This window comes from Chelonia mydas, chromosome 5 (genome assembly GCF_015237465.2).
Source record: "Chelonia mydas isolate rCheMyd1 chromosome 5, rCheMyd1.pri.v2, whole genome shotgun sequence".
Taxonomy (NCBI): domain Eukaryota; kingdom Metazoa; phylum Chordata; order Testudines; family Cheloniidae; genus Chelonia; species Chelonia mydas.
In genome coordinates, this window is record NC_051245.2 from 20,056,959 (window position 1) to 20,076,822 (window position 19,864).

Below are 19,864 nucleotides of genomic sequence, written 5' to 3' on the forward strand. Positions count from 1 at the left end.
CTTTCCCCTTCTCTCCTCCACTCCCCACCCCGCTTGGTCTAGTGAAAGCACAGGACAAAACAGAAAGGGAAGTAGTGGTCCAGTACCTCCCAGTGCTTGCTATCCGCTGTCATTTCACACTGACCCGCAAGAGCAGCATATTAACAATCTCCACACCTGAGTCTGCTTCCTTTCTGCAAAACTCAAAGCAGACTTCACTCTCCAAGGTTTTAATTAATTGTCTCTCAATTTTTTTTTCCCTTTCCCCTTTTGGGTCAGACTCTTAAGTGTCTATCAGTTTCATGGCACCCTAGGGAGTCTTTTGTTCTGAATAGGTGAAAAATTGTACCCACAAAAAGAGTTCCCCATCCGATCAATTCTCTCTAACAATTTTATTGATTAGCTGCAGTAACATTTTTCATTTATTAATTATGAAGAAGATGTTCCAGGGATTTCTTAAAGATAACCATTGTGATTTCCCCTCCCCTTGTAGTAACATGGCTGCAGTTAGTTCTCAATGAAGGTACTATTAGTAATTTAGAGGGGGTCTATTAACGTTTCTCTGGTTTTATCCGGTAGTCAGAATCTTCATTTTGGGCCACATAAAATTAGTCTGAGGAACTGATTGTTTGAAAAATACGGGCTGCACTTTTCAATAATATGCTAGTGTGAAACTATCATCCCATTATTATGTCTAAGGTAGTGGATATTCAAATAATTCTTTAATTGCCACCAGTAAAACAATATGAAATCCAACACAATTTTGCATTCATTAACATTAGTTTAAGTAATGTCTTGAAGGAAACTTTATGACAGGAGCTGAAGGACAAGCTGTTTGCTATTACTGAACAGGGCACTGACCTTTCTGAATTCTAGCAGCTGAGCCTTACTCAGCAGAAAAGATCCCATGGCTTCCTGTGCTGTGGAAATCCACTGAAGGTCATGGATCTGGCTTCCACCTCCCCCTTCCAAGTAACTGTCACCAGCTGGTTCCGTGATGCTTCCCACAACACGGGAGCTGCTTGGAGATGGGGAAACCATGACAATAAATCTTCATCAACCCCTTTTCTCTGCCACGCGCAGCCTTACAGCGTTTTCTACCTCATGCAATAGGGCCAAAAGTGGATCCAATGCGGTAAAATCATCTAAATTGGTTCAGAAACCTCAAACCATCACTGGTCCCATCTGACCTTAACCTTTATGGATCTATGATGATTCCTTCCTGCAGGCCTATGCAGTACTAACCAGCTCGTGTTGTTGGAGTGTTTTCAGACCTTCCTTGGAAAGATGGAGGAGAAGAGAGACTTTTTTCTCACTGAAAGATTTTTACCTTTGCTTTTTATATTTCTACGTGGTTCAGCACTTTTATTTAGTATTAGTGTTTCTTGCTGCCCTTGCTCTGCACCCTCCAGCCCCTTATCCAGCAATCGCCTAAGCCCTTGCTGTCCTTCAGATATGAATCTGTGTTTGCTTAAATGTCTCCAAAGCTGCTAGTGAAAAAGGCCATGTAACTCTTTAGTGATGGGCCTCAAACAACTGAGATCAGAAAGGCAACCAAAGCTTCAGTTCCTTCTCCCAGCCTCACATGGATTATCAAATTTGTTGTCTTTCCAAACCTGGGCTGCAAATATTGCAAGAACAGGCTCCCAGGAGACTTCAGCAATCTCTGCTGTCAGTGTTTCTGGGAGGATAGCACCAGGAGATCAGCATCTCTCATGGTAATCCGGCATTTGTGCTTGCTGTCACCTGGCTGGGACATCAGCAGTTGTGCCTAGTGGTTGGAGCAGGAATTGGAAGCCAGGAATCAGAGCCTAGGCTCAGAGCTGGAGTCAGAGGCAAGGTGCCTGAGCCAGGGGGCTGCGCCAAAGTCAGAGGTCAGGAATTGGGGCCAACAGTCAGTACTGGGTTACCTGGAGTGAGGTGAGGCTGGAATAAGGAGGAGCTATCCCAGCTTGGGTGAATGCTTTGAGCAGCCATTGAACTGCTACTGTTGCTGGGTTTAGGAGCTGGTCTGCTGACTTTTCCAACCAATCAGGCAGCCTACTACAAGCCAGCTGCACTCGTCAGTTGCCTGGGGATTGTCTCTGCTGCCTGACGCTTCCAATCCTGGTTGGAACCAAGAGGTGAGTGAAAATTAAAAATAACAGGGAACAAAGTTATCACAGTGTTTTAGAACCTCAAAAAAAGGTCTAGTCCAGATTTTGTGCAAAGGAACACATTGGTTTGTGTTTTACCAGAGCTAATTTGCTCATCCCTGGGATAAACACAGAGACACCTAGAGATAAAATGTTCTGGACCTCATCCTGCTCATTGACACCCATTGACTTCAATAACAAGATCAGACTGTTTATGGTTACAGAAACTTTATCGTGGTCCCTTCCAATCCTGTCTTCTTGTTCTCATAGCCTGCGACCATGTCCTTTTAGGAAACCACCAACACACCATATGGGAGACTCCCAGTTGCAGGGCTAGCCTTATTATTACTACTTTTCCTTTTTTTTTTCTTTTTTTCTTTTTTTGTGGTATGGTCATGCCTGAAGGCTCCAGCCAATATCAGGGCCACGTTTTGCTGGGCTCTGTACAAACACAGAGTAAAACTCAGGCCTTGTCCTGAAAAACTTAAAACCTAAATGAACAAGAGAGACAGACGTCCCTGATTTTATAAATCATTCCCCATTTTATAGTGGGAACACAGAGAGAGTAATGGAATTGGCTATAGGTAGTCTGTGGGAGAGCTGCAAATTAAAGCCAGCAAGTCCCCCAAGCCAGTCAGTGCCTTAAAAACAAGACCATTCTTCCTCAACCTTATAAACCCATTTTTCTCCTTTACTATAAAGATATTTCACTGTATAAACACAGAAGGAAAGAAACTCATCTCGATAAACAAAGCAGCCCAGCCAGCATTAAGGGAACTGAAAATATTCAGGCAATATGAAGCCAGCAAGAATCCTCACCTGTTCTATATCACAGCTAATGCTAAACCAGCACACCATGGAGAAAGCAGTGTGAGTTTGTGGGCCACTGAACACTGTTAATTTTCAAAGTGTATTACAATTACAGAAACACCTGGGCTGGAGAACTTTGTGTTGAACCACTGTGAAAATCCACAGAGTTGAATAGCCCTCAATATTTCTAATTTCATGCTTGCGGTGGGTTGTCTCGTGCTTGCACATTGAACAACAGCAGAGAGAAAAAAGAGGGAGACACAGTGGTTCAAAACCTCTGATAGGACTTTTTGTCTTTCACACTGTTAGTAATATTTAACTCAGTTGTGGGTTTTATTGCTTTTCTGAACTAATGGAATGGAAGCTGAATGTATTCATTTGGCTTATTTTTCTCTCAAGGTGGGCATCTAAAAAAATACTGTTAATGTATATGCACATGCATTATACACACACTGTCAGGAGAATAGACTACGCAGGCCTTCTTGCTGTAGGCCCTGGTTCAGCAAAAGACTTAAGCATAAGTGTTTAACTTTAAACTCATGCATAAGTGCTTTGCTGAATAAGGACAGAATTAAGCAAATGCTTGAATTTAAGCACATGCTTAATTGCTTTGCTGAACTGAGGCTTTATGTGTCCTGTGCAACCACAGGTTTAATTCCCAGCAGGCCAGATTTAACTCTTCATTCTTCCAAGGTAGTGAGTTTTATGCCATTGATTATGTGTAGGGTCTTTTGATTAGGATGTTCTGGCCGGTTAGTACCCTCCTACCCAGACATGGCATTAGCAGTGAGTGAAATGACTGAAAAGTGTTTGGGTTATAGATATTCAAGTCAAAAAATTTCAAATGTGGATGTCCCAAGACCGCTATAGGCATCCAAATAAAAGTGGCCTGTTTTCCAAAGGGGCCAAGCACCTGATCTCCCATTGGCTTCTGTCTGCAATTTTGTTCAATACACTTGAAATATTTCTGTGACTTGGGCCCTCAACACCTCTGAAAATCAAGGCCACTTATATTTATATGGATTGGTATGTCTTACTCTGGGCTCCCAGATTTGAAAAGGCCTTTGCATTGTTCTCTACAAATAGGGTGACCAGATGTCCCATTTTTATAGGGACAGTCCCGTTTTTTGGGACTTTTTCTTATATAGGCCCCTATTATCCCCCACCCCCGTCCCGTTTTTTCACAGTTGTTATCTGCAAAAAGAAAAGGAGTACTTGTGGCACCTTAGAGACTAACCAATTTATTTGAGCATAAGCTTTCGTGAGCTACAGCTCACTTCATCGGATGCATACTGTGGAAAGTGTAGAAGATCTTTTTATACACACAAAGCATGAAAAAATACCTCCCCCCACCCCACTCTCCTGCTGGTAATAGCTTATCTAAAGTGATCACTCTCCTTACAATGTGTATGATAATCAAGTTGGGCCATTTCCAGCACAAATCCAGGTTTTCTCATTTCCCCCCCCGCCCCACAAACCCACTCTCCTGCTGGTAATAGCTTATCTAAAGTGACCGCTCTCCTTACAATGTGTATTATAATCAAGGTGGGCCATTTCCAGCACAAATCCAGGGTTTAACAAGAAGGTCTGAGGAGGGCTGGTGGGGGGTAGGAAAAAACAAGGGGAAATAGGCTACCTTGCATAATGACTTAGCAACTCCCAGTCTCTATTCAAGCCCAAGTTAATTGTATCCAGTTTGCAAATTAATTCCAATTCAGCACTCTCTTGTTGGAGTCTGTTTTTGAAGTCTTTTTGTTGTAATATTGCGACCTTTAGGTCTGTAATCAAGTGACCAGAGAGATTGAAGTGTTCTCCGACTGGTTTATGAATGTTATAATTCTTGACATCTGATTTGTGTCCATTTATTCTTTTACGTAGAGACTGTCCAGTTTGACCAATGTACATGGCAGAGGGCATTGCTGGCACATAATGGCATATATCACATTGGTGGATATGGAGGTGAACGAGCCTCTGATAGTGTGGCTGATGTTATTAGGCCCTGTGATGGTGTCCCCTGAATAGATATGTGGGCAAAGTTGGCAACGGGCTTTGTTGGAAGGATAGGTTCCTGGGTTAGTGGTTCTGTTGTGTGGTATGTGGTTGCTGGTGAGTATTTGCTTCAGGTTGGGGGGCTGTCTGTAGGCAAGGACTGGCCTGTCTCCCAAGATTTGTGAGAGTGTTGGGTCATCCTTCAGGATAGGTTGTAGATCCTTAATAATGCTTTGGAGGGGTTTTAGTTGGGGGCTGAAGGTGACGGCTAGTGGCGTTCTGTTATTTTCTTTGTTAGGCCTGTCCTGTAGTAAGTGACTTCTGGGAACTCTTCTGGCTCTATCAGTCTGTTTCTTCACTTCCGCAGGTGGGTATTGTAGTTGTAAGAATGCTTGATAGAGATCTTGTAGGTGTTTGTCTCTGTCTGAGGGGTTGGAGCAAATGCGGTTGTATTGCAGAGCTTGGCTGTAGACAATGGATCATGTGGTGTGGTCAGGGTGAAAGCTGGAGGCATGTAGGTAGGAATAACGGTCAGTAGGTTTCCGGTATAGGGTGGTGGTTATGTGACCATCGTTTATTAGCACTGTAGTGTCCAGGAAGTGGATCTCTTGTGTGGACTGGACCAGGCTGAGGTTGATGGTGGGATGGAAATTGTTGAAATCATGGTGGAATTCCTCAAGGGCTTCTTTTCCATGGGTCCAGATGATGAAGATGTCATCAATATAGCGCAAGTAGAGTAGGGGCATTAGGGGACGAGAGCTGAGGAAGCGTTGTTCTAAGTCAGCCATAAAAATGTTGGCATACTGTGGGGCCATGCGGGTACCCATAGCAGTGCTGCTGATCTAAAGGTATACATTGTCCCCAAATGTAAAATAGTTATGGGTAAGGACAAAGTCACAAAGTTCAGCCACCAGGTTAGCCGTGACATTATCGGGGATAGTGTTCTTGACGGCTTGTAGTCCATCTTTGTGTGGAATGTTGGTGTAGAGGGCTTCTACATCCATAGTGCCAGGATGGTGTTATCAGGAAGATCACCGAAGGACTGTAGTTTCCTCAGGAAGTCAGTGGTGTCTCAAAGGTAGCTGGGAGTGCTGATAGTGTAGGGCCTGAGGAGGGAGTCTACATAGCCAGACAATCCTGCTGTCAGGGTGCCAATGCCTGAGATGATGGGGCGCCCAGGATTTCCAGGTTTATGGATCTTGGGTAGTAGATAGAATATCCCAGGTCGGGGTTCCCGGGGTGTGTCTGTGCGGATTTGATCTTGTGCTTTTTCAGGGAGTTTCTTGAGCAAATGCTGTAGTTTCTTTTGGTAACTCTCAGTGGGATCAGAGGGTAATGGCTTGTAGAAAGTGGTGTTGGAGAGCTGCCGAGCAGCCTCTTGTTCATATTCCGACCTATTCATGATGACAACAGCACCTCCTTTGTCAGCCTTTTTGATTATGATGTCAGAGTTGTTTCTGAGGCTGTGGATGGCATTGTGTTCCGCAAGGCTGAGGTTATGGGGCAAGTGATGCTGCTTTTCCACAATTTCAGCCCGTGCACGTCGGCAGAAGCACTCTATGTAGAAGTCCAATCTGCTCTTTCGACCTTCAGGAGGAGTCCACCTAGAATCCTTCTTTTTGTAGTGTTGGTAGGGAGGTCTCTGTGGATTAGTATGTTGTTCAGAGGTATGTTGGAAATATTCCTTGAGTCGGAGACGTCGAAAATAGGATTCTAGGTCACCACAGAACTGTATCATGTTCGTGGGGGTGGAGGGGCAGAAGGAGAGGCCCCGAGATAGGACAGCTGCTTCTGCTGGGCTGAGAGTATAGTTGGATAGGTTAACAATATTGCTGGGTGGGTTGAGGGAACCATGGCTGTGGCCCCTTGTGGCATGTAGTAGTTTAGAAAGTTTAGTGTCCTTTTTCTTGAATAGAGACTGGGAGTGGCTAAGTCATTATGCAAGGTAACCTATTTCCCCTTGTTTTTTCCTACCCCCCCCGCCCCCCTCCTCAGACATTCTTGTTAAACCCTGGATTTGTGCTGGAAATGGCCCACCTTGATTATCATACACATTGTAAGGAGAGTGGTCACTTTAGATAAGCTATTACCAGCTGGAGACTGGGGTGGGGGGAGGTATTTTTTCATGCTTTGTGTGTATAAAAAGATCTTCTACACTTTCCACAGTATGCATCCGATGAAGTGAGCTGTAGCTCACGAAAGCTTATGCTCAGATAAATTGGTTAGTCTCTAAGGTGCCACAAGTACTCCTTTTCTTTTTGCGAATACAGACTAACACGGCTGTTACTCTGAAAGTTGTTATCTGGTTATTAGAAGGACTCATTAAGTGCAACAGGCTCAAAAATTGTGTGAACCCCAGATTTTTTCATCCTTGATGTGCCAGTTCAGTGCTGAGTCAGGAGCAGCTCATGGAGCAAATGGTTGCATCACTTCCATGCTGCAACAGCTTGTCTTCACTGTCTCTGGAGCTTCTCCCTCTGCCCCATCCTCTTTATTCCCCCAATCATCAGACCTGTGTCTTCACTCCCACCTTTGTTGGCTGGCATGCCCCCTGCAGCTCCTTGTTTAGGCCCATCAACACAGCAGCAGAAGATAAATATGTCCCAGAAAAATAGCTACTTCTAGTTTCCCCTTGTTCTTGCTTCCTTGGCAACTCTCCAAAATGGCCTTCCACAAAACCACTGCACCTTAAAATCATGTCTCGTGCATTTAAGAAGAGATCCCAGAGATCCCTTTGAAAAATCAAGAATTGCCGATTGTGCCTTGGAAAAATCTCCCCCTTATGGTTCAATATGGCCTTAGTAACTATTATACCTTAGACAGAGGAATACGACTGAATGGGGAAAGCAGTGTAGAATTGAGTTTAACCTTTTTTTTTTTTTATTTGCTGGGCAATGTGCTTAGACCATAAATCACATTACAGTTAGAACCTTCTACAGTCATTTAATCCATCCATTTTTTCTTCTTTTTGATAATGGCTGGATATGAGCCATATTCTGAAAGGTCATTGAATAATCCTGTGATTTACCTAATTTGTAACTCATCACATGAATGTTAAACATTTAACCACCCCATTCACTCAGTCATACTCTCTCTCTCTCTCCTAGGAGGTACGTACATCTGTTTTTTCAAGCACATAAGAGTTTTGCATTTTATTCAACTTTATGGCTGGAATCTAGTCTCTTGTTTACTCACATATACAACATTAGCAGTAATGTGAGTTGAGTATACATACAGATGTGGGATGCCTCAGAGTCCTGTCTGAAAGTATTTCAGTCACTTCCAAAATTTGGACTAATCAATAGTGAGCATAATCCTCCTTATGGAAGAAAAAAATATCTCAACTGCTGTATAGAACAAAAATAACACCCTCAGACCTTGCACAAGTTAAAATGTTTGTTGGCAGAATCAGTAGAAAGTCTAAGCTTTTGATGGGTATGGAGATTTCAACTACCCTTTCCTCCTAGAGGGGGTGCCACCATATCAGTGTAGAAGTACAATATCACACCTTGTGCTTTCAGCTTCACCCTGATTACCATGTGGTTGACTGGGGGTTGGGAATTGCTCTTTCTTTGTAAAGTCACTGCATAATTTGGGTGGGTGTATTATTGAAATGAGGGAGTCAGGTAGCAGAAGGGACTGCACCTTCATCTGAAGTATCAGTTACATACCACTGCTAGAGACAAGACTTGATGGGCTCATGGTCTGTTCTGGTGTTTGTATGTTGAGGGGCAGGGGAGAGTTTGGTGGAACTTGCACTCCTCTGTGTGCTGTACCTGTCCTGTGGATGACTTTAGTTTCCAGTGTTGCCACTCAGGCACTTTTCACAAGCAGTAAAATTAGTGTTAAAAAGAAACAGAATCATAGAATATCAGGGTTGGAAGGGACCTCAGGAGGTCATCTAGTCCAACCCCCTGCTCAAAGCAGAACCGATCCCCAATTAAATCATCCCAGCCAGGGCTTTGTCAAGCCTGACCTTAAAAACTTCTAAGAAAGGAGATTCCACCACCTCCCTAGGTAACGCATTCCAGTGTTTCACCGCCCTCCTAGTGAAAGTTTTTCTTAATATCCAACCTAAATCTCCCCCACTGCAACTTGAGACCATTACTCCTTGTTCTGTCATCTGCTACCACTGAGAACAGTCTAGAGCCATCCTCTTTGGAACCCCCTTCAGGTAGTTGAAAGCAGCTATCAAATCCCCCCTCATTCTTCTCTTCTGCAGACTAAACATCCCCAGTTCCCTCAGCCTCTCCTCATAAGTCATGTGTTCCAGTCCCCTAATCATTTTTGTTGCCCTCCGCTGGACTCTTTCCAATTTTTCCACATCCTTCTTGTAGTGTTGGGCCCAAAACTGGACACAGTACTCCAGATGAGGCCTCACCAGTGTCGAATAGAGGGGAATGATCACGTCCCTCGATCTGCTGGCAATGCCCCTACTTATACATCCCAAAATGCCATTGGCCTTTTTGGCAACAAGGGCACACTGTTGACTCATATCCAGCTTCTCGTCCACTTCTCGTCCCTAGGTCCTTTTCTGCAGAACTGCTGCCGAGCCATTCAGTCCCTAGTCTGTAGTGGAGCATGGGATTCTTCCGTTCTAAGTGCAGAACTCTGCACTTGTCTTTGTTGAACCTCATCAGATTTCTTTTGGCCCAATCCTCCAATTTGTCTAAGTCCCTCTGTATCCTATCCCTACCCTCCAGCGTATCTATCTCTCCTCCCAGTTTAGTGTCATCTGCAAACTTGCTGAGGGTGCAATCCACACCATCCTCCAGATCATTTATGAAGATATTGAACAAAACCGGCCCCAGGACCGACCCTTGGGGCACTCCACTTGATACCGGCTGCCAACTAGACATGGAGCCATTGATCACTACCCGTTGAGCCCAACAATCTAGCCAGCTTTCTATCCACCTTAAAGTCCATTCATCCAGCCCATACTTCTTTAACTTGCTGGCAAGAATACTGTGGGAGACCGTGTCAAAAGCTTTGCTAAAGTCAAGGAAAAACACGTCCACTGCTTTCCCTTCATCCACAGAACCAGTTATCTCACCATAGAAGGCAATTAGATTAGTCAGGCATGACTTGCCCTTGGTGAATCTATGCTGACTGTTCCTGATCACTTTCCTCTCCTCTAAGTGCCTCAGAATTGATTCCTTGAGGACCTGCTCCATGATTTTTCCAGGGACTGAGGTGAGGCTGACTGGCCTGTAGTTCCCAGGATCCTCCTTCTTCCCTTTTTTAAAGATGTGCACTACATTAGCCTTTTTCCAGTCGTTTGGGACTTCCCTCGTTCGCCATGAGTTTTCAAAGATAATGGCCAATGGCTCTGCAATCACATCCGCCAACTCCTTTAGCACTCTCGGATGCAACGCATCCAGCCCCATGGACTTGTGCATGTCCAGCTTTTCTAAATAGTCCCGAACCACTTCTTTCTCCACAGAGGGCTGGTCACCTCCTCCCCGTGCTGTGCTGCCCAGTGCAGTAGTCTGGGAGCTGACCTTGTTCGTGAAGACAGAGGCAAAAAAAGCATTGAGTACATTAGCTTTTTCCACATCCTCTGTCACTAGGTTGCCTCCCTCATTCAGTAAGGGGCCCACGCTTTCCTTGACTTTCTTCTTGTTGCTAACATACCTGAAGAAACCCTTCTTGTTACTCTTAACATCTCTTGCTAGCTGCAACTCCAGGTGTGATTTGGCCTTCCTGATTTCACTCCTGCATCCCCGAGCAATATTTTTATACTCATCCCTGGTCATTTGTCCAATCTTCCACTTCTTATAAGCTTCTTTTTGGTATTTAAGATCAACAAGGATTTCACTGTTAAGCCAAGCTGGTCGCCTGCCATATTTACTATTCTTTCTACACATCGGGATGGTTTGTCCCTGTAACCTCAATAAGGATTCTTTAAAATACAGCCAGCTCTCCTGGACTCCTTTCCCCCTCATGTTATTCTCCCAGGGGATCTTGCCCATCAGTTCCCTGAGGGAGTCAAAGTCTGCTTTTCTGAAGTCCGGGGTCCGTATTCTGCTGTTTTCTTTCTCCCTTGTGTCAGGATCCTGAACTCGACCATCTCATGGTCACTGCCTCCCAGGTTCCCATCCACTTTAGCTTCCCCTACTAATTCTTTGCGGTTTGTGAGCAGCAGGTCAAGAAGAGCTCTGCCCCTAGTTGGTTCCTCCAGCACTTGCACCAGGAAATTGTCCCCTACATTTTCCAAAAACTTCCTGAATTGTCTGTGCACCACTGTATTGCTCTCCCAGCAGATATCAGGGTGATTGAAGTCTCCCATGAGAACCAGGGCGTGCAATCTAGTAACTTCTGCGAGATGCCAGAAGAAAGCCTCGTCCACCTCATCCCCCTGGTCTGGTGGTCTATAGTAAACTCCCACCACAACATCACCCTTGTTGCTCACACTTCTAAACTTAATCCAGAGACTCTCAGGTTTTTCTGCAGTTTCATACTTGAGCTCTGAGCAGTCATACTGCTCTCTTACATACAGTGCAACTCCCCCACCTTTTCTACCCTGCCTGTCCTTCCTGAACAGCTTATATCCATCCATGACAGTACTCCAGTCATGTGAGTTATCCCACCAAGTCTATGTTATTCCAATCACATCATAATTCCTTGACTTTGCCAGGACTTCCAGTTCTCCCTGCTTGTTTCCCAGGCTTCGTGCATTTGTGTGTAGGCACTTGAGATAACCCGCTGATCGCCCCTCTTTCTCAGTATGAGGCAGGAGCCCTCCCCGCTCACGCGCTCCTGCTCGTGCTTCCTCCTTGTATCCCGCTTTCCCACTTACCTCAGGGCTTTGGTCTCCTTCCCCCGGTGAACCTTCCCCTGGTGAACCTACAAAATCACCTTCTTTTTGTCTGAGGTGTTGCTCATCAGAAGTTAGAGTGGCAAGTCAGTGTTTTTAGTTTGCCATCCAAGATCAGGACATATTCAAGATGCTTTTGGGTGACACCGGAAATATATACTGTGATTTATCAGTGAAAGCCAGGTATCTTAAAGCTTATGCTAAAACAGAGCCAATTCAATCTCATTAGAATAATAATAGTGTATATTTTAAATTTATTTTCCAGATAAACATAAGAAAATACACTAGCCAGCTGTAGTGGGGCAGTTACCCTGCTCCTAGGAGAAAAGGTTTAAGGCAGCTGAGGTAGGCTGCTTGAAGAGGCAGCCACAGCTGTGGCCACACCCAATCAGGCCACAGCTGGCCCTGATATAAGGGGGACGGGAGGAGCTGGGTCACTCTCACTCCAGCCTTAGAGGGAGAAGGGCCTAGCTGACTGGGAACAGAGGGTACCTGATGCAGAGCATTGCTGGGGAGCTCCAGCCTGAGGCCTCATTTAAGGCCTAAAGAGGTGCTGGGGCTGCAGAGGTAGCTGCTCCTGCGCCATCGCCAGTGATGAGTGGCCATTACAGACTGCAGTCTGCCCCAGGGAAAGGGGGCTAGACGATGACTGGCAGTAGCCCCTGAGGCAAGGTGGGTATAGAGGGTTGCTGGTTCCCTTGAAAGGAGAGACCCAGAGTGTAGGGATACTGCTAGGGCAGAACCCCAAGGTAAAGGGCACCAGGGTCCAGGAGGGACAGGGGGCCTGAGACAAGCAAGACACCGGTGAGCAGGGGGCGCTCCAAGGCTGGAATTGAGCTAATTCCTGGATGACCAGCAGGAAGCGCCGCACCAGTGAGTGCTTAATCTGCGACACCATCCAATCAGAAATGCAGTGTGCGTTCTACCATATGAAACAGCAAATATCTGTGTAAGCCCTGAAATATCTTGGCTCTGCAGCAAATAGGTCTATCTGCTGAGGAAGCCTTTCCTCAAGAAAACAGAAATTTGCTCTGCTTGGGAAAGCTGCTGCGGACCTGATGAGCTCATGCAAATGAGTTCTGCTGCCGCCTTCTATAGATACATTGTAAGATACAGTCACTGTCCCAAAGAGCTTAGAATCTAAATACATGAGAGCAAGGGTAGGAGGGGAAACAGAGGCTAAGTAAAGTGACTTGCCTAAGATCATGCAGCTGCTCAATACTAGAGCCAGGAATAGAACCAAGGTCACCTGAGTCCTAGTCCAGTGCTGTAGACACTAGACTGTGCTGTCCTTATAGCTTGCAACTGTGATACTGCAATGTATTGGGTCATTTCTGCAAAATGTTTATAAGGGCTGGGAGAAGACCGAGGAGAGGTGCTGTTGCACCTTAAAAGCAAGCACATGTGTGTGTAGATTATTCAGCTGAAAGCTAGTGTGTTCGTTAAATAGGGAATATCGTACCCTCCTGAAAAAACTACTTAGTAGGTCAGGCCGCACTTCAGTACAGAGACTCACTCTAGGGAATGCTGTGAGAAGGCTGCATTCAGAAAAGTTACTATTCTGAAAAAAAATGGCTTGCTTTATGATTGGCTGCATAGGACAAGTCATTTTTTTGAAGAAGAATAACGTTCTAGCATTTCAAACCGGCCCTAGTTAAGGCTCCCCAAATTCTTGGAGAAAGGATGTGGTGAGTATTTTGTTTGACTCATTTAAGAAACAAGTAATTTTTAACGATCAAGACTGACTCCTCTTGTGCAACCCAGAAATATCACTGAACGGAGCCATTTACAATGAAAACAAATAGATTTATTAAATAATTTCTAAAACAATACACCTAAAATATTTACAACAAACACTAGGAACAGTTTGTGTCTTACAGGGAATGATTTATCAAAATATTATTGCCAAACGGTTAAAATGTTCATCCACTGAATGTGGCCAATAGTTTCAAATAGCGCTGCCTAAATTTAGGTACCTAAATACTGATTAAGGCAACCAAATATGTGGCCTGAGTACCCACAGCTCCTATTGAAGTAAATGAAAATCAGGGCATTTATTTAGGTGCCTAAATATGGATGTAGATTAGAACTGCTCAAAAATGTGTTTTTGTTTCTGCTGAAAATTTTGACTTTTAATCAAAAATCCCCAAATAAAAAAGTTTTCAGTTTTCAGCCAACTTTTTTGTTATCATTTTTTCAGTGTAAACTTGAAATTTTCTGTGGAAAGTGAACACTTTCTCTGAATTTTTTTTTTGTCAAAAGCTCAATTTTCCACTGAGAATTTTGGCAGAAATTTTTTGACCAGCCTTAACTTTAGGCACCCAAGTTTGAAAAGAAAAAAAAATGGGGGGGGGGGGGGCGTACACAAATTTTCAAACATTTCAGAACTCCTAACTAATAATGCTATTTATAACACATATTAAAATACACCTTTTATTCATTATAAATTAATATGCCACTAATAAAAGAGAACAAAAATATAGATGCAGTGAACATTATTGTTCTTCCTCTTATTTCTCTTCCAGACAAAACATTTTGCTTTTCATTGAGGTGACATCACCAACCAATAGTACTGCATTCACTGCAACAATTTCAGCTGACCATTAGCAAGTCCTTTCTCTCCACAATAACGTGCATTATAGTCATCCATCTCCGCACAAATTTATTACAGTGTATTGAGGTTCTCTCCTGGTCTATTTGTAGCCAATTCCATTTGAAGGCAATCTAATCTCAGTGGAAGACCCCTTACTATATTGATGTTTCTCTGAATTTTTTTCCTTATCTCATTCTTTTTTTCTTTTCTTTTTTATTTCACTCTTTTTCTCTGGCCTATGTGGGATAGCTCTGTACAATCCAAACTAGACTTATGATGATTGCCCAATGATTTATCTTCCATCTGAACCTGTTGTGTAGCAGAAGCCCTAAAATGATATACACTAGAGCTAGTTGAATTAATCATTGAGGAAAAAATATTTATTGTGAATTTTGCCCTTTTTGCTCTTTGTGAACCAATCTTGATTTATATTACTGGATTCATTGGAAAATATTCAGTGGGAGTAGTTCATGTCAGTTCTTTATGACTATTTATTAGGGACTGGTTGAAATTTTTCTGTTGAAACTATTTTTGAGTGGAAAGTTGGGTTGTATTTTTTCAGGGAAAAGTGACCGATTTCTGCTGAAAATTTTCACTTTTCATTGAAATCTTGATCTGAAAACTGAAATGTTTGTGTCCGAAACCTAGAAGCTTTAGATTGAAAATTTTGATTTGGAAATGTTACCACAGTGCCTCATAGGAGTTGTAGTGTGGATGTCTTTTGTTCCAGTTCTCCTCTATGGACTGGACTTCCCAGATGGACTACATGACCCGTGATACACTGCAGCCATGGGGCACCCATGATGAATTGCAGTGACTCAGCAAGTGGGAAGGCTGTGGTAGATCTTGCGAGATGTTGTCTGGTCATTAACCTAGCCACAGAGGAGAATGGGAGCATGAGGCACCTGACCTACAAATTCCCATCTTCCTCTTAGCATATGCGCAGCGTGCCACAGGTGGCCCATGACCAGGATACATCACCAAGTTTGGTTCGGTGGTTGGATCATTAGCTTCCCCCATCTGGGCCAGTTATTGACAGGGAACACAATTTGAATGCTGATCCATGCCCCCCACAATTCCCATGAGGCACTGTAGAAACATTTCCAGGTTTTGGTTTTGGCAGTTTTCTATTTTATGCCAAAAAATTGAAAAAATCTTGGGAATAAAAAAATCTTTATTTGTGGACCAGCTCTACTGTTTGATAAATAGTTTGGATGCACAACTTTCATGCTTTGGGTTGTTCACTTCTGCTATCCACCATGAACAACTGGTCATTCAGATGACATAAGATTGTTTCTACTTCCTATTTGGTTGACCAAAACTTCTTAATAAATACACATTTCAGACACTTACATGCTGATTTAAGCACCTAAAACAAACATTTAAAAGCCTGAATGTGGATTCAAGAGTCTACCTCTCAAGTGTCCGTCATTCTGGGGATTGATCCTCCATTTAATCCAAGTTACCAAACAAACTTTATGTCCCCATCACTTTTGTTGTTAAAAATTACTGACATCAGACATAAAGAATCCTGACATTGAGGTAAGAGAGTCATTCACCGAAGGGAATGGATCTCACAGTATTTTAATTTTCCTGGATTGACGATATTTGGATGCCCTTCATTCTGGGTTTCTATCGTACGTTGCATCCCACATTTAGGCTTTGGCAGTGACTTGATGTTTACACTCCTGAAATATTTACAGACCATTATCATGCCTCTCCACTCCCTTAATCCTTGCTCAGCCAATCTATATATAGTTAGCTCTGGTAGTCTTTCCTTATAAGCATCAGAAAAGCCTGATCATTTTTGAAAGTCTATCTAGGGTGGGATTTATGCCAGTTCATACTGTCAATTTACCTCTGTCCTGACAGCTTTACTTAGAAAAGCTCATTTGGGCTAAAGAATCTAGTGGACAAAGCATATTGAATTCTGTACTAAAAACCTGAGTTTTCAGTTTCAGGGAAGATGAGCCAAAATCAGACAGGATGTATAACTTTAAGCACATGCTTAAGCCCAATTGAATTCAATAGGATGTAAGCATATGCTTGAAATGAAGCGAATGCTTCAGTGCTTTCCTAAACAGAGATGGACTACTGAATCAGTCTAAGCAACTAATAGATTTAGCAAAGCTGTGGTATCTAAAACTCAACTTTTGTATGAGCAGATTTTTAAAACTTGGGCTTTTATTTTATTTTTAGAAACTCACTATGAAACATTAGACTGGCTGCCTCTGTTTTCAGCTTCTTGCTGCTTTGAATTTCGGCCACATGCTCTGTGTCCACCACTACGTCCGCTCTCAAAGTGTGCTTGCTTCAGTGACTGGGCTTGGAATACATTTACCTCACTGATTTCACTTGCAATGCCTCTCCAGAAGTGAGGAGTGTATTCCCTTGAAAGTGGAATCACTGAAGGAAAGAAGAGAGAAAGGTCACACAGCCATTCAAGACTAAATGAGACTGCTGCAATCTAGTGAATGCTCTTTTTCTCCTTTTTTTATGGGTTTCTCTCAGTCTGTTCTTGGTTTGTTCGTTTTTTTGTTTTGGTGGGAGAACTAGTAGGATGGGAATAAAGTCATGTCTATGCGAGGATAGCCCTGTCCTTTCAGGTCTCATGTGTGCTGTGTTTGTTTGCTCAGTCAGTTCCTGTATATGGTGGATTCTTTTTGCTTCGCCATTGTTTGGAAAATGGAGAGTGGAGTAGAGAGACTTAGGCCTTGACTCAACAAGGTACTTAAACATGTACTTAAGACTCACTCTCAATGGGGTTTAAACATAGGCTTAAGTGCTTTTCTGAATTAGAGCCTGGGATGGGAGAAATGTACTTGGCCGTAAATTGAGAGAATGAGTCAGTGGAGGGCACAGAAGTGCAAGAGTAGGGTGGAGGGAGAAATGAGAAGGTAAAAGAGAAGGTCAGAAAGAGGGTAATTAAGGAAATGCAGCAAAGAGAAATTATACAAGAGAGGATTAGAAATGTACAATTGGTGTCAGTTCCCAAGAACATAAATCATATGCAGTTGGAAAGGAGATAGCAGCATAGCTGAAGGAAACCTAAGGATGGTGGTAGACCACAAACTGAGTATCAGCTTGACACACTGTATGTCAGTGAAAAATCTGTAATAATTTATATGCTGTCACATATTAGACCAGGAAAGTGGCAGCCCTTACCCATGCAGCTCTTGTGAGACTGTAATTCGAATACTGCATTCAGGTCTGAGCGCATCAATATCTGGAAGATGTCAACAGAATGCAGAAGGAAAAATTAGTGGATCCAAAAAATATGAGTGGTTATTGTTATGGAAAAGTGACTGCATCACTGAGCAAAATACGCAGATGACAAATAGATATTTAGATATTTGGTTACCATTTATTTATTATTTAGACAAAGGGGACTTGCCTGCAAAAATATGACATTTGACTTTTTTTTATTATTTCATATAATAGACTAGCTTTGGTTTGTTAATATAGGTGTAGAGCATATTGTTTTTAAGTTTTTGTAAGAAAATCCCCAGAAATAATATATTCCGGATTATGAAACAAGTTTATTCTTTAACTTGGTAATATCCAGCCACATACAAAGTTTCAAAAACTATTCTTTATTAAAATCCTCTAACCAAAAAGTGAAACAGTCATTTTTATAAGTGTGATATCATGGTATCTTTGGTGCTTGTATGATGACCAGAGGTAAAATTGCTTATATTTTGGAAATTAAACAGTTATAAAAACAAACGAAGGAATCCAGGTCTGAGCAATAAAAATATTAGAGTTGGAGAGATTGACGAACAAGGAAAGGTTTAAAAGAACTAAGTAGCTATCTAAGGCTAACGTATGTGGCTCAAACATTAACTGTGAATGCAGAAATGTGATCTAAAAGAGTTTTCTACTTTGCTGATATACATTAAGTAGGAACATGAGAGATCCAACAGAATTGTGAATAGGTCAGTCAACATAAAATTGCATTGTTAGTGGATAATTGGTACAGTTTTGGGAATAAACCAAATTGGCTGGAGCTATGGGCTATGCAATATACAAACAGAGCCATTGTATGGGGTTATTATAACGTGTAGTGAGTCTGGAAGACAAATAAAGGGACCTGAGAAAAGCTTTACAAGAAGCTTCTGGAAAGCAACATAAACCAAAATAAACAGTGTCAGGAATAAAGAAGAGAATGGGAAAAATGGGAGAGATGATCAATACTCGAAGAAAAGAAACAAAAAGAGAACCGGTGAACAATTTTTATTACCGATCCATGAAGTGTGTACTGCAAGGAGACTAAACTACCAATCTATTTTCTCCTAGCAAAAGAGTAGTGATAGTAAAAATAAATAAATAAATAAATAAACCAAGATGTATTTAAATGTGGGCTTTCACTGAAACATCTTTAATGCGGATTTAGCACTCCTGAAAAGCTCACAATGACAAGTCTTGAAAATGGAAGTCTATAGGTCGCTTGGTACAAGGCACAAGCAAACAACATGCATTTTAATACAGCTAAATGTAGGCAGTGACTCTGAAAATGATTTGGGGGTCATGACAGATAATCAACTGAACCTGAGCCCCCACATTGTGATGCTGTGGCCAAAAGACCTAATGTGATCCTGGAATGCACAGACAGGGAAATCTCTGGAGTAGAGAAGGAATAGAGAGTTTATTTTACCTCTGTGTTTTGGCACAGTGCAACCACTGCTGGAATACTGTGTCCAGTTCTGGTGGCCACAATTCAAGAAGGATGCTGATAAATTGGAGAGGGTTCAGAGAAGAGCCATGAGCATGATTAAAGGATTACAAAACATGCCTCATAGTAATAGACTCAAGGAGCTCAGTCTGTTTAGTGTAACAAACAGAAGGTTAAGGGGGTGACTTGATTACAATTTATAAGTACCTATGTAGGGAACAAGTATTTAATTATGTGCTCTTCAATTTGGCAGAGAAAGATATAACATGATGCAATGGCTGGATCTTGAAGTTAGACAAATTCAGCCTGAAAATAAAGCATGCATTTTTAACCGTGAGAGTAATTAACCATTGGAACAATTTACCAAGGGTCGTGGTAGAATCTCTATCACTGACCATTTTTAAATTAATAGGTGATTTTTATAAAAGATCTGCTCTAGGAATTATTTTGGGGAAGTTCTATGGTCTGTGTTAGACGATAGGTCCTGCTAGATCAGCGGTTCTCAACCGGGGCCCCTTGTGGGGTCGTGAGCAAGTTTTAGAGAGTCCATCAAGCAGGACTGATATTAGACTCACTGGCGCTAGGACAGAAAGCCAAAGCCCCGGACTCTGAGTCTCGCCACCCAGGGCTGAAGCCAAAACCTGAGTAACTTAGCTTTGCAGGTCCCCTGTAGCATGGGGCCCTCGGCAATTGCCCTGCTTGCTAACCTGTAACACCAGCTCTGGCTTTTATCTGCAGAAAAACAATTGTGGCACAGGTGGGCTATGGAGTTTTTATAGCATGTTGGGGGGGGCCTCAGAAAGAAGAAGTTTGAGAACACCTGGAGATGATCACAATGGTACCTTCTGGCCCTAGATTCTATGCATCTA

The 19,864-nt window shown here is 42.7% G+C and overlaps 1 long non-coding RNA gene across 1 annotated transcript; it reads left to right on the top strand.

Annotated features, from left to right (window-relative positions):
- The first annotated feature begins 904 nt into the window (after positions 1-904).
- On the top strand, positions 905-17,386 carry LOC122466054. Its single transcript, XR_006291270.1, has 2 exons — positions 905-2,102; positions 16,523-17,386. It is a non-coding gene; the product is annotated as an uncharacterized LOC122466054 (long non-coding RNA).
- The last annotated feature ends 2,478 nt before the right edge of the window (positions 17,387-19,864 follow it).